Below are 22,651 nucleotides of genomic sequence, written 5' to 3' on the forward strand. Positions count from 1 at the left end.
ATTTGGACAACTGGGTGGAAGTAAGATGAGATGCTGGGAGAGTGACTGAAGATGAAGAAATTTAGCCACAGAAGAGACAACTCAACCAAGTTCTCGTCATCCATCCTAAGGAACACCTAATTTGGTAATGGAATCTGCTGTGTAGACAGTGAAGAGAAAGTATGAATAACCAACTGGAAGAGTTATCTCCGCTTTCTCAATTTCCATTCACTCCTCCATTAACTATAATTTGACTTCTGTCTCCACTCCAAAATCATGTTGATCACCAACAGCTTTCTTTTCTAAATTAAATACACACATTTCAGTTGTGTACTTGTTTAGCCACTTGGGAGCATTTAATTTTTTTTACCTCACTATTCTGTTTCTCTGGTCCATCGTTTCAATCTCGTTTGAAAGCTCCTGTTCTATCTGCCCTTTAAATTTTGGTACTTTTGGTTCTAGGTCTTTTTCTATCTTCACTGTACCTTCTCTCTCTCTTTTTTAAAGTGAGTTCATTTATTCTTGATTTCAATTACACTTAATACTTATATGCAGGCGATTTCCAAATGTTTATCTCCACCAAAAATTTGTTTCTTGAGACTCAGATTAGCATATTCTTTTGAACATCTCTGCTTGGATATCCAATACTTCAGACTCAACATGACCAAACCTGAAGCCATCATCTTCTTACGCATATCTGTTCCTCTCGTTTTTGTCTTGATCAATCATATGTTTGCCCATTTAGTTGTTCGAGCCTAAAAAACGCATGCCATTTGCAATTCCCTCTGCCTTATCCCCTAGCTAGACCTATTTATTGAACTTCCTAAATATTTATCTATTCTCCTTTCCTTTCTCCATCTCCACTGCCATTACCCAAGTCCAAGTCATAAAAAGTCCTAGCCTGGGTTATTGTGTTAGTTTCCCTAGCCCAAGCCATAAAATCCATGGTAATTTTCAAAATATTCAACCTGATCATGTCACTCTTATGGTTTGTTCCAATTTTTTGTCTTAGTTATCTAGTGCTGCTATAACAGAAATACCATAAGTGGATGGTTTTAACAAAGAGGTATTTATTCTCTCACAGTTTAGGAGGCTAGAAGGCCAAATTCAGGGCGCCAGCTCTAGGGGAAGCCTTTCTGTTTCTGTCAGCTCTGGGGGAAGGTCCTTGTCATCAATGTTCCCCTGGTCTAGGAGCTTCTCAGCACAGGAAGGCTGAGTCCACAGGATACATTCTGTTCCCATCTCTTCTTTCTCAGTATTAGGAATTTCCTCTTCTCTCTACTCACTTTTTTTATATCTCAAAAGAGATTGACTCAAGATACAACCTAACCCTGTAGATTGTGTTCTGCCTCATTAAGATAATGGACAGCTCACTCCTGAATAGGATCATAACCTCAGGCGTAGACACTAGGACTTATAACACATAGGATAATCACATCGGATCACAAGATGGAGGACAAAAACACAGTATTGGGAAACATGGCCTAACCAAGTTGACACATATTTTGGGGGGACACAGTTAAATAAATGTAGCAGAACCCTGCACATATTTTAACCTTGATTGCATTAGAGAAACAAGGGAGTCCCTAGGAGGTGCAAACTGTTAACATACCCTGCTGCTAACTGAAAGGTTGGAGGTTTGAGTTCACACAGATGCCTCAGGAGAAGGGCCTGGCAATCTACTTCTGAAAAATCAGCCGCCAAACACGTGTGGAGCACAGTTCTACTCTGACACATGTAGGGTCACCATGAGTTGGAGCTGACTTCATGGCAACTGATGGTGGTGGTGGGTGGTGATGGTGGTGGTGGTGGTGGGTGGTGGTGGTGGTGGGTGGTGGTGGTGGTGGTGGTGGTGGTGGTGGTGGTGATAGGGAGAAGCAAGACCACATTTACTAGGAAAATTTTCTAACTGGTACCTATTATTTAACTTGGTTACTTGTGGTAGTTAGGGTCAGATGATGAAATCATTGTTTTGGTTTTCATCTCTGTGCAAGCTGCATTGGTTTTATATCAGTTCCACAGGTCAAGACCATGTCTCCTCCATCCTCAGTCTGCTCTTTTACAAAGGCATTTCCTTTCTCTTTGGTGAAGTGTTGGGTGCTGGTTGAGAAGATTTAGATGGGTTGGTGGGTTGAGCGTTTGCCTTTCTTATGGCTCAGTAGAGGCCTCTCTCAATTACGGCTCTGTGGCTTAATGCTTATGTAGTCAGACTGCAGGTCAGAAACAAGTCCACTTCATTTTATTTGAGGAAAGTCATGTGCAAATAGGTAATGAAGAACAGGAGGTTAACTTTCAAAGCAAATCTCCACTTCATAATTAGGATAATTTTCTTGTTATTTTTAGGTTTGTAATCTTTAAATATCTTAAAACTAATAAGATTGACTTTTATTGGGGGTGATAAATAAAAATATATTTAACATTAATTTGTAGTTAAAAAAAAAAAAAAACCAAACCCAGTGCCGTCAAGTCGATTCTGACTCATAGCGACCCTATAGGACAAAGTAGAACTGCCCCATAGAGTTTCCAAGGAGCACCTGGTGGATTCGAACTGCTGACCTTTTGGTTAGCAGCCGTAGCACTTAACCACTACACCACCTATAGTTACATATGGATTTTCAGGTGTTGCTTTATTATGTGGACTATTAATATAGTAAAATACATCTTAATGTATGGAATGTGATATAGTCTTATGTGTATGTATAAAAAACTCAAAACCTGTTGCCATTGAGTCAATTCTGACTCATAGTGACCCTAGAAGACAGAGTAGAACTGCCCCATAGAGTTTCCAAGGAGCACCTGGTGGATTCAAACTGCTGACCTTTTGGTTAGCAGCCGTAGCACTTAACCACTACACCACCTATAGTTACATATGGATTTTCAGGTGTTGCTTTATTATGTGGACTATTAATATAGTAAAATACATCTTAATGTATGGAATGTGATATAGTCTTATGTGTATGTATAAAAAACTCAAAACCTGTTGCCATTGAGTCAATTCTGACTCATAGTGACCCTAGAAGACAGAGTAGAACTGCCCCATAGAGTTTCCAAGTAGAAGCTGGTGCATATGAACTGTCGACTTTTAGTTAGCAGCTGAGCTCTTAACTACTGCGCCAAAAGGGCTATTTGTGTGTATGTATATATTATTATATATTCTGGTACATTCAAGAATTTATTTTTTCTAAATAGAGATCAGAAAAATGCTGTTTGGAACAGGTATAAGCCATGGATGATAATGTTCTTTTATGGTGTCCCAGGATGCTAAATGGATTGTACAGTAATGTGGAAGTGTCAATCCTATATTAAAGGCTGAAAAAGTTATTTCCATTTAAAACTTCTATTTTCTTTTCTTCGTAATTTTTTTTAAGTCATGTCTGTTGAAATTTCTCATGCTTTATCTCAATTTCAGCACCATATTGTGAGGTTCTACAAAAATTCATTTGACCAGTTCCAAAGTATGTGAATGTGAAAGGGTACTTGTCAATTAGAGGACTTTTTTGAAATAAATTAATTTTAAGATTTGATCATTCACAACGACTTGGCCTTTAAGTAATCCTTTTACTTGACTCAAACTAATTGGTAAGAGCGAATGTGTGGCCTTTTAAAGGGGATGCACTGATCATGGGGATGAATTTTGGCTTATGCATGGTACAATTTGCATGGACTCCCTGGTACCTCTTCCAGGAAGACCCATCAGAAACCCTGAAATGCTATTCACAGGAAAATAGCAGCTCAGGAGAGGTCAGCTGAGGGGGCGGGAGTGGGGAGAGCTGGTGAGCAAAGTAGCTCAGTTCTTCTCTCTCTCACATACTTAGGGCTTTCTAAAGTGTATTCAATCCTCTCCATTTTCATCTATGGCAATAGTACTCAGTAACAATTCTCAATATAACATATGGACAATTTTGTTGAGTTATCCTGTGGCAATTAAGGCATGTACTCACACACACGTGCACTCACATTCATGGCCATGATACTTACGGTCTTCCGGGTGCTGTAGGTCAAAGGCTATGATGTAAGTATTACCCCAAGTGACAGGGAAACATGTATCCAAATCCTGGTGGACTTGTTAGGGTTGAGGTGGGCAAAGCACTTCCCAAATAATTTCCAATTGACAGGCACCCACAGAGGACTTGGTATTGTACCAGATGCAATTTGTGTATTCACATCTGTACATGTTAATGTGCTCACTCCTGTTTACTCTCCTGTGCTTGCTCTCTTTTTTGCGCACATGTGCTTTCTCACTTGTTTTTGCTTTCTTTCCTGTTGTCCTTTTTTTTCTTTAAGAAAAGTTATACATATTTGTAATAGTAAATGCTGTGAAAATGCAGAATATAAGGTAGAAAATACACCATTCCTGTATCTCTCTCTCTGTATCTTATAAAATGAGTTATACTATTTATATAGTTTTATAGTCTACTCTTGGAAACCCTGGTGGTGTAGCAGTTAAATGCTTTGGCTGCTAACAAAAAGGTCGGCAGTTCAAATCCACCAGGCACTCCTTGGAAACTCTATGCGGCAGTTCTACTCTGTCCTATAGGGTCACTATGATTCGGAATCGACTCTATGGCAGTGGGTTTGGTTTTTGAGTTTTATAGTCTTCTTTTCTAAAATATATAATGTCATGAACCATTTTACCATTTTATTAAATATTCTTTAAGAACTGAGTAATTATTGACTATATACTATTGTGGAGCCCTGGTGGCATAGTGGCAGTGCTATGGCTGTTAACCAAAAGGTCAGCAGTTCAAACCCACCAGTCACTCCTTGGAAACCTTGTGGGGCAGTTCTACTCTGTCTATAGGGTCACTATGAGTCGGGGTCTACTCAATGGCAACGGGTTTAGTTTATATACTCTTGCATTTATTAATTTTTACTTTTAAATAGTTAAGTTGTTTCCATTTTGTTTAGTTTCATTTTGCTATTATAATTAACTCTGTGATGAATATACCCATTACAGTTCAAGTCCACCCAGAGGTGTCTTGGAAGAAAGGCCTGGCAATCTCTTCCAAAAAATCAGCCATCGAGATCTTATGGTGCTCAGTTCTTCTCTGAAACACATGGGATCATGAGCCAGAGTCCACTTACAACTGCCTTGTTTTTTTGGTTTTAGCAATGTCATTAAGTGCCTGGGAAATTAGTTCTTCCAGGGCAGTGTTTGAACAATGAGTGGCAGGTGTCCGGATGTGACTATGCAGGAACTTTGATTCCAGTGGGGCAACTCTGAGGTATGGCTTGCATGCCAGAGTTTCCCTGAAAGAGCAGTTGAAGCTCATCTCCATAGCACTTTGCCAGACATCACTCCTGCTTGGCTTCCTCTTTTCCTGCTCCTGCTTCCTCCAGTTGTTTACTGCTTTCCTCTGGAAGCACTTCCTTAATAAACCACTTGCCCTGAATCTTTGTTTCAGGGTTTGCTTCTGAGCAACCTGGCCTAAGCCACTTTTTCATAATTTTTTGTTTGTTTTCATAGAATAATATCTCAGAATTATTCAGTCACAGTGTATATACCTTATTAAGGTGTTTGACAAATCCTGGTAATTTGCTTTCTACAAAAGTTGTACAGATTTAAGTTCCTAGTATCAATGTATGTTTATGTCCTGTGTTGCACCCTCTGGAATATTATCAATTGAATAAATCATTGTCTAGTTGGTAGGTAAAAAATATTTCATTACCAGAATTATTTATAGGTTCTTTTGGTGAAAAGCTTCTAAATGGCATTATTCAAACTTTTTTATAATTGCTTATGGCCCCACGTCTGATGATACCATACAGTGCTGTGGTTCAGACCATTCCTCAGGGCTGTAAGCGTGGAGTTGGCTCCCTTTCTCACAACAGTTTCACCTCTCTGTAGGTAGAAGTGGGCCTCTAGTGGTCATATCTGTGCTGTGTTGAGATCTTGGCCCCCATCCACAGCTGATGGAACTTGGAGTAGATATCTGACTGATTTGGGCTAATCAATTTCTCTATCATGAATCTGAAACTGGGATTAAAAGACTTAGAGACTAAAAAAATCTAGGGAGTGGAACTATGTTTATAGCAGCACCCTAAAAAGGAGGTTCACTAGCTCAGTTAGAAACAACTAGGACAATGGAATAGAATAATGGAATTAGAAGTTCACTCACGTCTATATGTGGAAATCTGATAATCAAAGGAGCCAGTATTGCATAACAGAGGGAGTAAGAAAGGATAATTCAATAAATGATGCTGAGAAAACTGTTTACTCAGATGAAAAAAAAGGAAAATGAATCTCTATCGTACATAGTATGTAAAAACCAAATCCAGATGGAACAAGGACATAAATGAGAAAGGCAAAATGGTAGAACTTATAGAAGAAAACGTGGCTGAAGAAACTTAGACCCTTGGGGTATGGAGAGATTTGTTTTCTTAACAAGATGCAAAAAGTTCTTACCATAAAGGAAAAGATTGAGGAATTTGATTACATGAGAACTAACAACATCTACTCATCAAAAGCCACCACCATAAGAAAAGTAAAAGATAAGGCACAAACTACAAGAAGCTATTTGATAAACATAATAACCAAGAAATTGTCAGTATTCATACTATATAAAAATGGTTATACATCAATAAAAAGATGACATAATAGAGATGGGCACTACATTTGTACAGACGTTTCACAGTAGGGGAAATATGAATGGCCCACAAACATAGAAAAATGTAATCAACATCATTAAATAATCAGAGAATGGCAAAATAAGCATAATGAAATAACACCTCGGCCACCAGAATGACTAAAATTTATAGGCCTCGTAATACTGAGTTGGAATCAACTTGACAACAATGCGTAGTACTAAATTATTAACAAGTGTATTGCACAATGGAAACCCTGGTGGCATAGTGGTTAAGTGCTATGGCTGCTAACCTAAAGAACGGCAGTTCAAATCCACCAGGCACTCCTTGGAAACTCTATGGGCAGTTCTACTCTGTTCTATAGGGTCACCATGAGTCAGAATCGACTCGACGGCAACGGGTTTTAACAGATTGCACAATGGGAACTCTTATGGAGTACATTTTAGCATATATATTGGAACAAACTCTTTGGAAAACTATTTGAAATTATCTTTTAAATTTAAATATTTGCATACCAAAGATTCAAGAATTCTAATTCTAGGTATAAAACAAACAAACAAACAAAAACCAAACCCAGTGCCATCGGGTCGATTCCGACTCATTGTATATATATATATACATCTAATTCTAGGTATAAAACAAACAAACAAACAAAAACCGAACCCAGTGCCATCGGGTCGATTCCGACTCATTGTATATATATATATATCTCCTATAGAAACTTGGGCACATGTATGTATCTGGAGGTATGTAGAAGAATATCCATGGCAGAATTGTTTGTAATAGCAAAAAGGTGGAAGTAGCCCAAAATTTCATCAACTGTAAAATAGAGAACTGTATTATAGTGTATTCATATGTTGATATATTATGGAAAACGAAATCATAGCTACAGGTATCAGTATGAATGGATCTCAAAAATAATGTTGACTAGAAAGAGAAAGTCATAGACTACATACAGTAAATACATATGTTCAAAAATGAAAAAACAATACATATGTGTTTATGTATAATCCATACTAAAAAAAAATCAAAAGGGTGACATGAAAATCAGAATTAGAGTTAGGTCTACCCAGGGGAGCAGAAAAGTGATGAAATCAGGGATGGCAATACAGGAGTCTTCGAAGCTAATGGTAACATATGGTTTTGGTTTTATAAGTCTGCTGCCAGGTTCGTAGCCTTTATTTCTTTATTATTCTTGAAGCTGTCCAAAAATATTATATATGCTCATATTTATGTATGGGAGGTGTAGCCCAAGCAGAACAGTTAGTGGAAAAACATTATAATAGCATAATAGACATACAAATATATCTCCAATCCCATGGTAGCTAAAAATTACATTGTTTAAATTACTTTTAGGGATATATTTTTGTATTCTGCCTTTTAACTTAAGCATATTTTTCCTTTCTGCTATAAAGTCTTCATACTTTTATTTTTACTGCTTATATTGTATTTCATCAAGCCAATACAATACAATACAATACAATACAATACAATACAATACAATACAATACAATACAATACAATGCATTTAAACAGTTCTTCTCTGTTAAACATTAACTCTGGCTTCCTTTTTTGCCATCATATATAATTCAATAATTTAAATACTCTCTTTTCACATAATTTCTTTAGTATTATTAAGATGAACTCTCAAGAATGGAATTACTGAGTCAAAGGGTATGGACATTTTAATGATTCTTGATTATTACCAAAATTATTTCTAAATGGGTTGCAATTGTTTCTGAACTGTCCTATCCCTTTCTTTATTTTCTTTTAAATAAGATCGTATTATGTTTTTGGTGAGAATTTAGAGAGCAAATAAGGTTCTCATTTAACAATTTCTACACGAATTATTCAATGACATTGGTTACATTTTTCATAATGTGTCAGCATTTTCATTAATTCTGTTCTGATGGTTCTGTTTCCACAAATAATAGGCACCTCCTATGTTTGTTTCCGACTCATAAAAAAAGGCGGAAACAAACACAGGAGGTGCTTATTACTGTAGGGTCACTATGAGTCGGAATCGACTCCACGGCACTGGGTTTGGTTTTTGGTTTTATGTTTGTTTGCCAGCCACACCCTCCCCCAGTGAGGTATTTTCTTAAGCACCACTATATCAACTTTTTCTTACATGTTACTATTAAATAAAATTAGCCTAGCGTGCTTATGAAAATACCTGGCAGGGGGAGGTCGCAGTTGGCAAACAAGCTTAGAATGTACTTGTTATTTGAGTAAAAATTTGATAGTTTCCCTGCCCGCTTATCCTCTAAACTTTGCCTTAAGGTAATACCATATTTTTACCAAATAACGCATACCTTCTGTGTTTGTTTCCCAGCTTCACCCTCCTCCCCACAAGGCCCCCTCACAAGGCCACCACACTGATTTTCTTCCACATGTTGCTGTAAAAAAAGAATTAACTTAGTGTGCCTACAAAAATACTTCGCAGAAGAGGGCACAGCCAGCAAACAAATACAGAAGGCGTGCGTTATTTGCATAAAAAATAAGGTAATTGACCATTTGATCTCACACAGATGGTTTTTTTAAAGGCGGGCAGTACTCATGGGTGATATTCTTAGTTTTATGAACCTCTCAGTTATTTAGTGGAAAGGTAACCTCAAGGACTAATTTTGGTTCAAGGTGTAAAGAGTATCTCATGGCAATAGTTCAGGAATTCCTCTATTTTCAACTGGTCCAGTAATTCTGAGATTTTTAAGAATGTGGGTTCTGTTCCACATTTTTCTCCTCATCTGTCTAGATCCATCTGTTGTGGCCTTGCTCAAAACGGCCCTGCTCAAAATGGTTGGTCGTGGTAGTTCTATTGATTTCAGCGTAGATGAGGCCATGGTTCATGTAGACTATTAGTCCTGTAGACTAGTGTCTTCTCTGGATTTTTGGTTTCCTTCTTTCTCTTTTACTCCAGATGAGTAGAGACCAATATTTGTATCTTAGATGGTTGCTCACAAGCTTTTAATGCCCCAGATACTACTCACCAAACTAAGGTGTAGAACATAAACCTTATGAACTATATCATGCCAGTTGACTGATTTGTCCAACGAAATTATGGTCCTAAGCCTTCAAACCCAGAAAACCAAACTCACTAGGTGTTTAGTTAAGTTTAAGAAGTATCTGGAAATGTGTCCTTATGTAGTTTATTATATATACAAATAAACATGCATACAGGCATGTAGCTGTGCATACACATAGATACATCTATATGTGTATACATTGGCACACACACACACACACATATATATATACTCATACACATGTATTTATAGAACATTTCAAGATCTATCATGAAATACAGTGCTGTCAGTGATAGGATGATATCCATACGCCTACACGGAAGACCAGTTAATACGACCATTATTCAAATTTATGCACCAACCACTAATGCCAAAGACAAGGAAATTGAAGGTTTCTACCAACTTCTGCAGTCTGAAATTGATTAAACATTAAATCAAGATGCATTGATAATTACTAGTAATTGGAATGCAAAGGTTGGAAACAAAGAATTGGTAGCTGGAAACCATGGCCTTGGTGACAAAAATGATGCCAGAGGTCAAATGATAGAATTTTGCAAGATCAACGACTTCTTCAATGCAAATACCATTTTTCGGCAACATAAAGGATGACTATACACATGAACCTTACCAAATGGAATACACAGGAATCAAATCAACTACATTAGTGGAAAGAAACAATAAAGAAGCTTAATATCAATAGTCAGAAAAAGGCCAGGGGCCAACTGTGGAATAGACCATTAATTGCTCGTATGCAAGTTCAAGTTGAAGCTGAGGAAAATTACAGCAAGTCCATGAAAATCAAAATATGGCCTTAACTATATCCCACCTGAATTTAGAGATCATCTCAAGAATAGATATGATGCATTGAACACTAATGACTGAAGACCAAACAACTTGTGGAATGAAATCAAGGACATCATACATGAAGGGTGCAAAAGGTCATTAAAAAGACAGCAAAGAAAGAAAAGACCAAAATGGATGTCAGAAGAGACCCTGAAACTTGCTCTTGATTGTAAAGTAGCTGCAGTGAATGGAAGAAATAATGAAATAAAAGAGGTGAACAGAAGATTTCAAAGGACAGCTGGAGGAGACAAAGAAAGGTATGGTAATGAAATGTGCCAAGACCTGGAGTTAGAAAAACAAAAAGAAAGAACACACTTGGCATTTCTCAAGCTAAAAGGAATGAAGAAAAAACACAAACCTTGAGTTGCAGTATTGAAGAATTCTATAGACAATATATTTAATGATGCAGGGAGCAACAAAAGAAGATGAAAGAAATATACAGCGTCACCGTACCAAAAACAGTCACTGTACAGTGACCAAAAGTGACTGTATCTTCACCCATTTCAGGAGGAAGCATATGATTAAGAACCAATGGTCCTGAACGAAGAAACCCAAGCTGCACTGAAGAGAATGGTGAAAAACAAGGCTCCAGGAATTGATGGAATACCAATTGAGGTGTTTCAACAAACTGATGGAGCACTGGAGGTGCTTACTCATTTATGTCAAGAAATTTAAAAGACAGCTTCCTGGGCAACCAACAGGAAGAGATCCATAATTGTGCCCATTCCAAAGAAAAGCAATCCAACAGAATGTGGAAATTATTGAACAACATCATTAATATCACACGCGAATAAAATTATAGTGAAGATCACTCAAAAGTGATTGCAGCAGTATATCGACAGGGAACTGCCAGAAGTTAAAGATTCAGAAGAGGATGCGGAACGAAGGATAACATTTTTGATGTCAACAGGATCTTAGCTGGAAGCAGAGAATACCAGAAAGATGTTTACCTCTGTTTTATTGACTATGCAAAGGCATTAGATTGTGTGGATCATAACAAATTATGAATAATACTGCAAAGAATGGGAATTCCAGGGCAGTTAATTGTGCTGACAAGGAACCTGTACATAGACCAAGAGGAAGTCATTCAAACAGAGCAAGGTGATACTGCATGGCTTAAAGTCAGGAAAGGTGTGTGTCAGGGTTGATCCTTTCACCATACCTATTCACTCTGTATGTTGAGCAAATAATCTGAGAAGCTGACTATATGAAGAAGAACGGGGCATCAGGGTTGGAGGAAGACTCATGAATGACCTGCGATATGCAGATGATACAACCTTGCTTGCTGAAAGTGAAGAGGACTTACTGATGAAGATCAAAGATCACATCCTTCAGTATGGATTACACCTCAACATAAAGAAAACAAAAATCCTCACAACTGGACCAATGAGCAACATCATGATGAATGGAGAAAAGGTTGAAGTTGTCAAGGATTTCATTTTACTTGGATCCACAATCAACACCCATGGAAGCAGCAGTTAAGAAATCAAAAGATGCATTACATTGGGCAAATCTGCTGCAAAGGACCTCTTTAAAGTGTAGAAAAGCAAAGATATCACCTTGAATACTAAGGTGAGCCTGACCCAAGTCATGGTGTTTTCAATCACATCATACGCATGTGAAAGCTGGACAATGAATAAGGAAGACCGAAGAAGAATTGATGCCTTTGAATTGTGGTGTTGGTGAAGAATATTGAATATACTATGGACTGCCAAAAGAATGAATAAATCTATCTTGGAAGAAGTACAACCAGAATGCTCCTTAGAAGCAAGGGTGGTGAGACAACATCTTACATACCTTGGACATGTTTTCAGAAGGGATCCGTCTCTGGAAAAGGACATCATGCTTGGTAAAGTACAGCGTCAGCAGAAAAGAGAAAGACTCTCAATGAGATGGGTTGATACAGTGGCTGCAACAATGGGCTCAAACATAACAATGATTGTGAGGATGGCGCAGGTTTGGGCAGTGTTTCATTCTTTGGTACATACGGTCGCTATGAGTTGGAACTGACTTGATGGCACCTAACAACAAAGACAACAGCAACAGAGAGTCTGGGTACAATGTCTTCTGGGGTCCCTATAGCCACTTTCAAACCATTAAGTGTGATCTTTTTACTAGAATTTGAGTTCCACACCCCAGTTTCCTCCTGCTCTGTCAGGGACTCTGTTTTATTCCCTGTCATGGTGGTCATTGGTGGTAGTCAAGCACCATCTAGTTCTTCTGGTGTCAGGCTGATGGATCTCTGGTTTATGTGGCCCTTTGTGTCTCTTGGGCTGGTATTTTGCTTGTGTCTTTGGTGTTCTTCATTCTCCTTTGTCCCAGGTGGGTTGAAGCCAATTGATGCATCTTAGATGGCCACTTGCTAGATTTTAAACCCCCAGACACCACTCACCAAAGTGGCATGCAGAACATTTTCTTAATAAAGCTTGTTATGCCAATTGACCTTGATGTCCCCTGAAACCATGGTCCGCACCACTCAATCCTGATACTCTGTACTTTGAAATGCTTGCTCGTATTCAGGAAACTTCTTAGATTTTGGTTTAGTCCAGTTATGCTGACTTCCTCTGTATTGTGTGTTGTCCTGCCCTTCATCTAAGATACTTGTCTACTCTCTAGTTAGTGAAGACCTCTCTCTGTCCCTCCCCACCCTGGTAACCACCAAAGAATGTTTTCTTCTGTGTTTAAACCTTTTCTTAAGCTCTTGTAATAGTGGTCTCATAAAATATTTGTCCTTTTGCAACTGACTAATTCCATTTAGCATAATGCCTTCCAGATTCATCCATGTTATGAGATGTTTCTCAGATTCATCATTGTTCTTCATCATTGTGAAGTATTCCATTGTGTGAATAAACCATAACTTCTTTACCAGTTCTTCCATTGATGGGCACCTGCATTGTTTCCATCTTTTTGCTGTTGTGAACAGTGCTGCAATAAATATGAATGTGCATATTTCTATTCATGTTGAAGCTCTTATTTCACTAGGATATATTCTAAGTAGTGGGGTTGCTGGATCGTATGGTACTTCTATTTCCAGCTTTTTAAGGAAGCGCCAAATCTATTTCCAAAGTGGTTGTATAGTTCTGTATTCCCACCAGCAGTGTATAACTTATTCCAATCTCTCTACAACCTCTCCAACATTTATTATTTTGTGCCTTTTTTTTTTTTTTGGATTAATGCTAGCCTGTTGAGGTGAGATAGTGTCTCATTGTAGTTTTGATTTGCATTTCTCTAATTTCCCAATTTTCTCTGATTTCTTCTTCCTGAGACCAGAGTATGCTCTGTTTACTTATTTGAGCCCAAAACTTTTCACAATGGTACATTAAAGGAGCTCTCATCCACACGGCCTGCACTAAGCTTCTGAACTTTAGAAGAGAATTCATATTAACCATATTTCTAGAGATCTCACCATCTTGGGCTTTATAGCAGAGAACTTAAAAAACAGTCCTACCTTCCTATAGAATACTTTATGAAAAATTTGCCCTGTTTTTCTTCCTTCCTCTTTCCTTTTCTTCCTTCCTTCTTCCCACCCTACCTCCCTCCCTTTCTTCTGTCCTTCCTTCTCTTTTCATAATGCAAGCAATGCAGTTTGTTTTTGAAGGATTATTCTTGCCTGCTCTTTCTCTGGCTGTAAATTGAAAAAAGTTGCCCTCATTTCCTCTGAAATCTTTGGACAGTAAACATACCCCTTGGAATGAAACTCTGAATGTTGTATTTTAACTCTTATGTAAGCCACTTCCACCACAAGGAGACAGCAGAGAAGGAAAGCTAAGGCCAGGGAAGTATCTTTTAACAACTTTGGGAGTAGAGGGTATTCTTTCTCACAATTACGGATTTTGGGCACTTGCCTGCAAGCGTACTATATATTATAGAGTTCCCCGGTTGTCATCGAACTGACTTTGACTCATGGTGACCCCATGAGTGTGTCAGAGTAGAACTATGCTCATAGGATTTTCAATAGCTGATTTTTTTAAAGTAAATTTCCAAGCCTTTCTTCCAAGGCACTAGTGGGTATACTCGAACTTCCATCCTTTTGGTTAGCAGCTGAAATGTTAATGATTTGTACTACCCAGGGACACCATAGTAGAGTTGCTTCTGAACAAGGCCAACCTGTTGCAGTTGGAGAATAAGAAACGGGCTTTGTGTGTGCCAATTCCACTGTTAGTGGTAAACAGCCCATTCTTGGAAAGGCCTGTGGAATCTATGAGAGGCTGAATTAGAAGGAAGAACTCGGGATGCACAGTCAGGACCTGATTTTTTCTCAGTTTTCAGCTAAAAGTACGGCTGCTGCTGTTGTTGTTAGTTGCTATCAAATTCATTCCAACTCATGGCAGACTCGTGCCATTCCAACTCATGGCAGACTCGTGCATGCAGAGTAGAACTACTCTATAGGATTTTCAAGGCTGTGAACTTTCATAAGCAGGTCACGAGGCCTGTATTCTAAAGCATCTCTTGGGTTCAAACCACCAAAGTTTTGGTTAGTAGTTGACCACTTAACTGGTTGTGCCACCCAGGGACTAAGGGTGTGGCAGGGTCTATGTAAAGTGAATCCTTATAGGACCACCATTTAATAAATATATCCAAGAATAGCTTCACCTTTTCCTCAGTTTCTATAAACATTGACTCCATGATATTTCCATAGACTGGTCATAGGACTTTCTTTTTTTTCTCTCTCCAGCAAGATTTAAACCCTAAGTCACAGCTCTCCCCAGACAAAACCAGCAGGGATTGAACTAGACCTAGAGTTAGAGATTAAAATGAGAGGGGAGGACATGGAAAAAGTAAGAGGGAGTGATAAGATTAAAAATTAACACCTGTGATGGTTAAGGTGTGTCAACCTGGCTGGACCACGATTCTCAGTGGTTTGGCCATTATGTAATGATGCATAATTGCATAATGGAAGTTATGAAATGATTTGGCAGTTATGTAATGATGTGCTTATCCTCCATTTTGTGATATAATGTAATCGCTTCTATGATGCAATTTGATGTAATCAGCCAATCAATCTTGAGGAGGGTGTCCTTGGGGCTGTGGCCTGATTCCAAAGTTCACTGGCTATTGCTTGATCTGGATCCTGCATCTGGCTCATCATCATCAGATCTCTGGTTCTTGGAACTTGAGCCAATGGCCTGCAGTATTGCCTGGTGATCTTGGGATTCATTGGCCTCAGCCTGTGAGCCAGCAGCCTACCATCTGACCTGCCAGTCTTGGGATAGTCAGCCCCTGCAGCTACATGAGTCTCACCATTTGAGCCATTTCTTTGAGAAAAATGTGCTTCTCTCTCTCTCTGAATGTGTATATATATTTATATATATACACATATATACTTTTATGTGTGTGTATATATATGTATATACATATATTTACCAAACAAAGTACCCATTGCTATTGAGTTGATTCCAACTCAAAGTGACCGTATAAGACATAAGACAGAGTAGAACTGTTCCATAAAGTTTCCAAGGAGCAGCTGGTGGATTTGAACTGCTGATCTTTTAGTTAGCAGCCTAGCTCTTAACCACTGTGTTACTGGGGCTTATATATATATATATATCCCACTGCCATTGAGTCAATTCCGACTCATAGCAACCCTATAGGACAGAGTAGAACTGCCCCATAGAGTTTCCAAGAAGCGCCTGGCAGATTTGAACTGCCGACCTCTTGGTTAGCAGCTGTAGCACATATATATATATATATACCACCAAGTGTCTATCAATTTGTAGTTGCTGTGATACTGGAAGGTTTGCCACCAGCAGGGTCACACTTGGTGGACAGGTTTCAGAGGAGCTTCCAGACTAACACAGACTGAGAAGGACCTGGCAGTCTAATTCTGAAAAAAAATAGGCCAGTGAAAACTGTATGAATAGCAGTAGAACATTGCCTGATATAGTGCCAGAAGATGAGTCCCTCAGGTTGGAACACACTCAAAATATGACTGGGGAAGAGCTGCCTCCTCACAGTAGAGCCAACCTTACTGAGGTAGATGGAGTCAAGCTTCCAGGACCTTCATTTTCTGATGTGGCATGACTCAAAATGAGAAAACACTGTTGCAAACATGCATTAATAATCAGAACATGGAATGTATGAAGTATGAATTTAGGAAAATTGGAAGTTGTCAAAAATGAAATGGAATGTATAAACATCAGCGTCCTAGGCATGAGTGAACTGAAATGCACTGGTATCGGCCATGTAGAATCAGGCAATCATGTGGTTTACTCTGCAGGAAATGACAAATTGAAGAGGAATGGCATGCGTTCACAGTCAAAAAGAACATTTCAGAATCTATGCTGAAGTACAGCTCTGTTAGTGGTAAGATAATATCCATATGCCTATAAGGAAGACCAGTTAATACAACTACTATTCAAATTTATGCACCAACCACTGAGGCCAAAGATGAGGAAATTGAAGGTTTTTACCAACTTCTGCAGTCTGAAATTGATCAAACATGCAATCAAGATGCATTGATAACTGCTACTGATTGGAATGTAAAGGTTGGAAACAAAAAAAGATGGAAAATATGGCCTCAATGATAGAAACATTGGAGATGGGCATGATAGAGTTTGCAAGATCAAGGACTTCTTCATTGCAAATACGTTTTTTTCGACAACATAAACGGTGACTATACACGTAGACCTCACCAGAAGGAATACACAGGAATAAAATTGACTATATCTGTGGAAACAATGGAAAAGATCAAGTATCCTCAGTCAGAGAAAGGCCAGAGGGTGGCTGACAAACAGACCATCAAATGCTCATATGAAAGTTGAAGTTGAAGAAAATCACAGCAAGTCCATGAGACCCCGATATCCCACCTGAATTTAGAGACCATCTCAAGAATAGATTTGAATACTTATGAACAAATACCAGATGAGTTGTGGGATCACATCAAAGATATCATATATGAAGAAAGCATGAGGTCATTAAAAAGACAGTAAAGAAAGACCAAGGTAGATGTCAGAAAAGACTCTGAAAGTTGCTCTTGAATGTAGAGTTGCTAAAGACAAAGAAAGAAATGATGAAGTAAAAGAGCTGAACAGAAGATTTCAAAAGGCAACTCAAGAAGACAAAGTAAAATGTGCAAAGGCCTGGAGATAGAAAACCATAAGGGAAGAACATGCTAAGCATTTCTCAAACTGAAAAAACTAAAGAAAACATTCAAGCCTGGAGTTACAATTCTGAAGGATTCTAAGGGAAAAATATTAAATGGCACAGGAAGCATCAAAAGAAGTTGGAAGGAATACAGAGTCACTGTACCAAAAAGAATTATCAACATTAAACCATTTCAGGAGGCAGCATATGATCAAGACCTGATGGTAACGAAGGAAGAGTTCTGAGCTACACCGAAGGCAATGGCAAAAAATAAGGCTCTGGGAATTGACGGAATACAAGTTGAGATATTTGGACACCAGTCTATGACAGGGAATACAGAAAACAGCTACCTGGCCAACTGAAAAGATGCACATTTGAACCCATTCCAAAGAAAGATGATCCAACAGAATGTGGAAATTATAGAATGGTATCATTAATATCATACACAAAATTTTGCTGAAGATCATTGAAAAGTGGTTGTAGATCATTTAAACATGGTTGTAGCTGTGCATTGACAGAGAACTGTCAGAAAGTCAAGCTGGATTCAGAAGAGGGTGTGGAACGAGGGATATCATTGCTGATGTCATATGAATCATGGCTGAAAACAGAACACCAGGAAGATATTTGCCTGTGTTTTATTGACTATGCAAAGGCATCTGACTGCATGCATCTTAACAAATTATGGATAACACTGAGAAGAATGGGAATTCCAGAACACTTAATTGTACTCATCAGGAACCTGTTCTTAGACCAAGAGGCAGTCGTTTGAACAGAACAAGAGGATACTGGTGTGGTTTCAAGTTAAGAAAGGTGTGCATCAAGGTTGTATCCTTTCACCACGCTTATTCAGTGTGCATGCTGACTAAAAAATCAGAGAAGCTGGACTATATGAAGAAGAACGGGGCATCAGGATTAGAGGAAGACTCATTAACAACCTGTGATATGCAGATGACAGAACGTTGCTTGCTGAAAGTGAAGAGGACTTGAATCACTAACCTGTGAAGATCAAAGACTACAGCCTTCAGTATGGATTGCACCTCAACATAACAATGATTATGAGGATGGTGCAAGGACCGGGCAGTGTTTCCTTCTATTGTACATAGGGTTGCTATGAGTGGGGACTGACTAGATGGCACTTAACAACAACATATATATTAATATGCTTCACTGGTTTTGCTTCTGTAGAGAGCCCAGCCTAAGACAACACCCTATGCAAAAAAGGAAAAAGCCTGGAGCAAATGGGACCAGGGTCGCCTAGGTTTCCTGCACCTTCCTCATCACACCAGGGGCTGTTTCCTGCAATCCACCCACCAGCTCTGTGTGGCTGAGCAGTTCTCTCTGAACTAAAATCTTTGCATTTAAGAACGACTCTTCGAACCATAATATAAGCTTTTTTTTTTTTAAAGTTATATTGTTCCATTTATGTGACAGGGAACTGAGTGTCATCAATTCATTCCTAGATACAAGAGTTATTAATACTGAATGTGATTCTGGCCTTTTATTTATGACCACTTTTATTTTAACTCCACACGAGAGTTAATTCAGCACCGTATTTCAGGTATGGATTTGGATCTGAAAGTTTAATTTATTACCTTCATCGGAATCTGCAGTATTTAGATAGCATTTGCCTTTCCCCTGTGGAATGTCACCATGTGACTGTCCTCTGCCATCTCTCTTCTTTTTCTTTGCTTGGCTTTCTTTGGGTTTCTAACAGCTCCCTCAGGGCTTTGGCAATTATTTATAACATACTTCTCCTTGTAAGATCTAGTTGGAAAACCTGTTCCTATGGAAACTGCTGTTTTCAAACAGGATGGTTCCAACTTCAAAACAATATCATCAAATATGCAAGAGCACATACATCTTTCAGTGGCAAGCATATGCTAATGATTTGTAAAACCAAATCTGAAAAACCCGAACATTAAAAAAAAAAAAAAAGAAGAAGAAGAAGAAACACACTGATTGAGTGGGAGATGAGGTGATTACTAGGAGAAAACTTCTGGGAATTAGTCTGACCTCATATATTTGGGAAAGTCTGATGAGCAGAGAGCATAGACTTCAAAATTACAGCAGAGACCTGTGACTATACTGTCGTGAACTGGACTTAACAGAGACCGAATAAAACTCAGTTTTTAACCATTTCTCTGTTTTTAGTCTACGTTTTGATATTAAACCTCTACTGAAATCTGTTCGTTTAAAACCCAGTCACTGGCAACACAGCACCAAATGCTACATTTTATAACCAGAGTATTTATTAGCTTATTACCCAGTAATAGTTTGTTTTCTTTGTCCTACTGTTTATTCATTTCAACACCAAGAAAATGAAGGGCATAACACCACTGAGTGATACTTTTTACAGAGAGCTCTGTTTATCAGGTTACTGAGGCAAAATCCCTCTATATCCTTGACTGATATTTTTTCTTTTGTTTGTTGAGAGACAGTCATTTTCTCCCATGAGAGACAGTCATTTTCTCCCACTGCATTCAAGATCAAATTTTGCTAGTTACCATGGCAATATTTTTGAAGTCAATATCATTCTAATGTTCCATCATGACCTATTATGATACAGCTTGGATTTGTTGTAGACTTCATTTGTCCATCAATCATACTGGAGAATGATAAGGGAAGAGAATGAAGGAAAGGAGGGAGAGATAAAGAGAGACAGAATGAATCATATTACTGCATAAAAATGACCCTAGATAATTTTAGGGTAGCATGTTTTGTCGAGGAGGACAAATCATTCTCCTAATCCTCATTCAATGGTAATACAATATAAATTCAAGCACAGATTATTAATTAAATTGACTGTCAGGGATACGTCTGTGCCTTGATTTTAAGCTGAGGGACTACCTGAGATGTGTATAAATACCGAGGAAAAAAATCAGAATGTTCGGATTAAAGATGAGCTGTTAGAGTCCTTGCTGAGAGGTCCACACTTAGTGCCTTTAGCTTGCTCACTCCAGGACCTGATTCAGGACTGGAAGCCTCTCCTTTAATGTTTATCATTTCTGAGTGAGATATGGAAGCATGAGGCCCGTGGGAAGTAAATGGTAAAAAATGGAAAGGAATACTCTTCACCCGTACCCTGATTCCTGCTCAAAAGGCAGCATCCAGGTTTAGAATAGAAAGTCTATTTATGGTCAGAATAAGTTTCTTTTTTTTTTTTTTGTCCTGATCCTAAAGCTTTCGCTATCAATCACCTCCAGGAGGTCCATGGAGCACCTCACCTCCCTCAAGACTAAAACAGCATTTGTGATGGTTTGGAAAACTTAGGAAATTAAATAATTATAATATTTTTATCTGGATAGGCATTTAGAGCCCTGGATGCACAGTGGTTAAATGCTCAGCTGCTAACTGAAAGGTAGGCAGTTCAAACCTACCAGCCGCTCCAAGGGAGAAAGATGTGGCAGTCTGCTTCCATGAACAGTACAGCCTTGGAAACCCTATGGGGCAGTTCTACTCTGTCCTGTAGGGTCACTATGAGTCGGAATCGACTCCATGGTAACAGGTTTGGTTTTTTTGGTTTTGGATATACATTAACTAACTAGTGCATGCTTTTTCAAATGAGGGCAATATTGGTTCTTGAGAGATGAAAAAAATCTTACTCTTTTTATGTATAAAACATAAAGATACATTACATAAACACATATACACTATATGTGTGGTATTGAAATTTTGTGGGTGAGTGATTATTTTTTTTTAAAAGTGTCTAAAAAGACTCCTTAAACCAGTTCCCATCGAGTTGATTCCAGTTCATGGTGACCCCATGTGACAGAGAACTGTGCTCCACAGGGTTTTCAAGGCTATGATCTTTTGGAAGCAGATTGCCAAGCCTTTCTTCAGCAGCAGCTCTGGATGGGTTTGAACCATCAACCTTTTGGTTAGTAGCCAAACATTTAACTGTTTGTGCCACCAACAGACTCTAAAAAAGCTTTTTAAAAAGGCTTCTTAAACCCACTGCCGTCGAGTCAGTTCTGACTCATAGCAACCCTATAGGACAGAGTAGAACTGCCACATAGAGTTTCCAGGGGCGCCTGGAGGATTTGGACTGCTGACCTCTTGGTTAGCAGCCGTAGCACTTAACCACTACGCCACCAGGGTTCCCAAAAAGGCTTCTTAGGGGGGTGATAATGAAAAAAGGCTTGAGGAAATCTTGATTTAGTGCAAACCCCTAATGTAACAGTCCCAGGTAGGTTAACTGACGTGACTGATTTTCACAGGTAGATTGTGGTACAAAAACCTCTAGGTCTCAAATCTCACAACTTCCTCACAAAATCTCTACACTTATTCATGAAACACTTAATGTGTGTCTGCTGAGCTCAGAATTTGGGATACTAACACAAAAATCACATAGTCCCTGACATCAAGGAGGCTGAAGACAATCTGATGATTGTAGTAAAATGGGATACGGTATTGACAACAATAAAACATCATGTAGATTCCCTACTTACCGAGTACTTTGACGTTCATGTAGAATAGCTCACTTGACTTTGATTTGTCATACATCAGCCATGGAAATAATATCATGGCTGGAGTCTAAATGAAAGTCAGGAAGAACTAATTAAATTCATAAATTGATTAACTTATCTTATATTTCTATGAACTTGACATTAGTTTTCTCATATCAACTTGTTTTTTGGGAAATATGCTACGTACTTCATTAAGGTTTGATACAAAGAGCACTAGACTTAGAATCAGACAAACTGGGCTTGAATCCCTGGTTTTTGTCCTTTTTAGTCACCAAGATAATTTTCAGCTTGCCTTGGACTGCTCATGTCTCTGAACTTTGGTTTTTTTAAACTATTGACCTTACATTATTTCTCTGAGAATCAAATCTCACAAAAGCTCTATTCAAACCTAAAAAGATGTTCAGGTATTCTTCTGGCCAGCTAAAATGTGGACTATTGTTGGGTGTCCTCAGCTAAATTTCTTTGCCACCTACTTGTGCTCTGGTGCTTGAGGCCTTCTCCCTGGAGTTGAATTTTTTAACTCAAGGGAACCTTCAACACAAACTTTGCTAATTGGGGTGATGAAGAAAGCATTACAGGTTATTCTCTGGCTTCTGGGGAGGCCCAGTCAGGAGGAACGTGGTTTGCCCCTGCTGAGTGCGTCAAGTCAATGAAAGTTGGAAGGACAAG

The sequence above is a fragment of the Loxodonta africana genome, chromosome 26, assembly GCF_030014295.1.
Source record: "Loxodonta africana isolate mLoxAfr1 chromosome 26, mLoxAfr1.hap2, whole genome shotgun sequence".
NCBI lineage: Eukaryota > Metazoa > Chordata > Mammalia > Proboscidea > Elephantidae > Loxodonta > Loxodonta africana.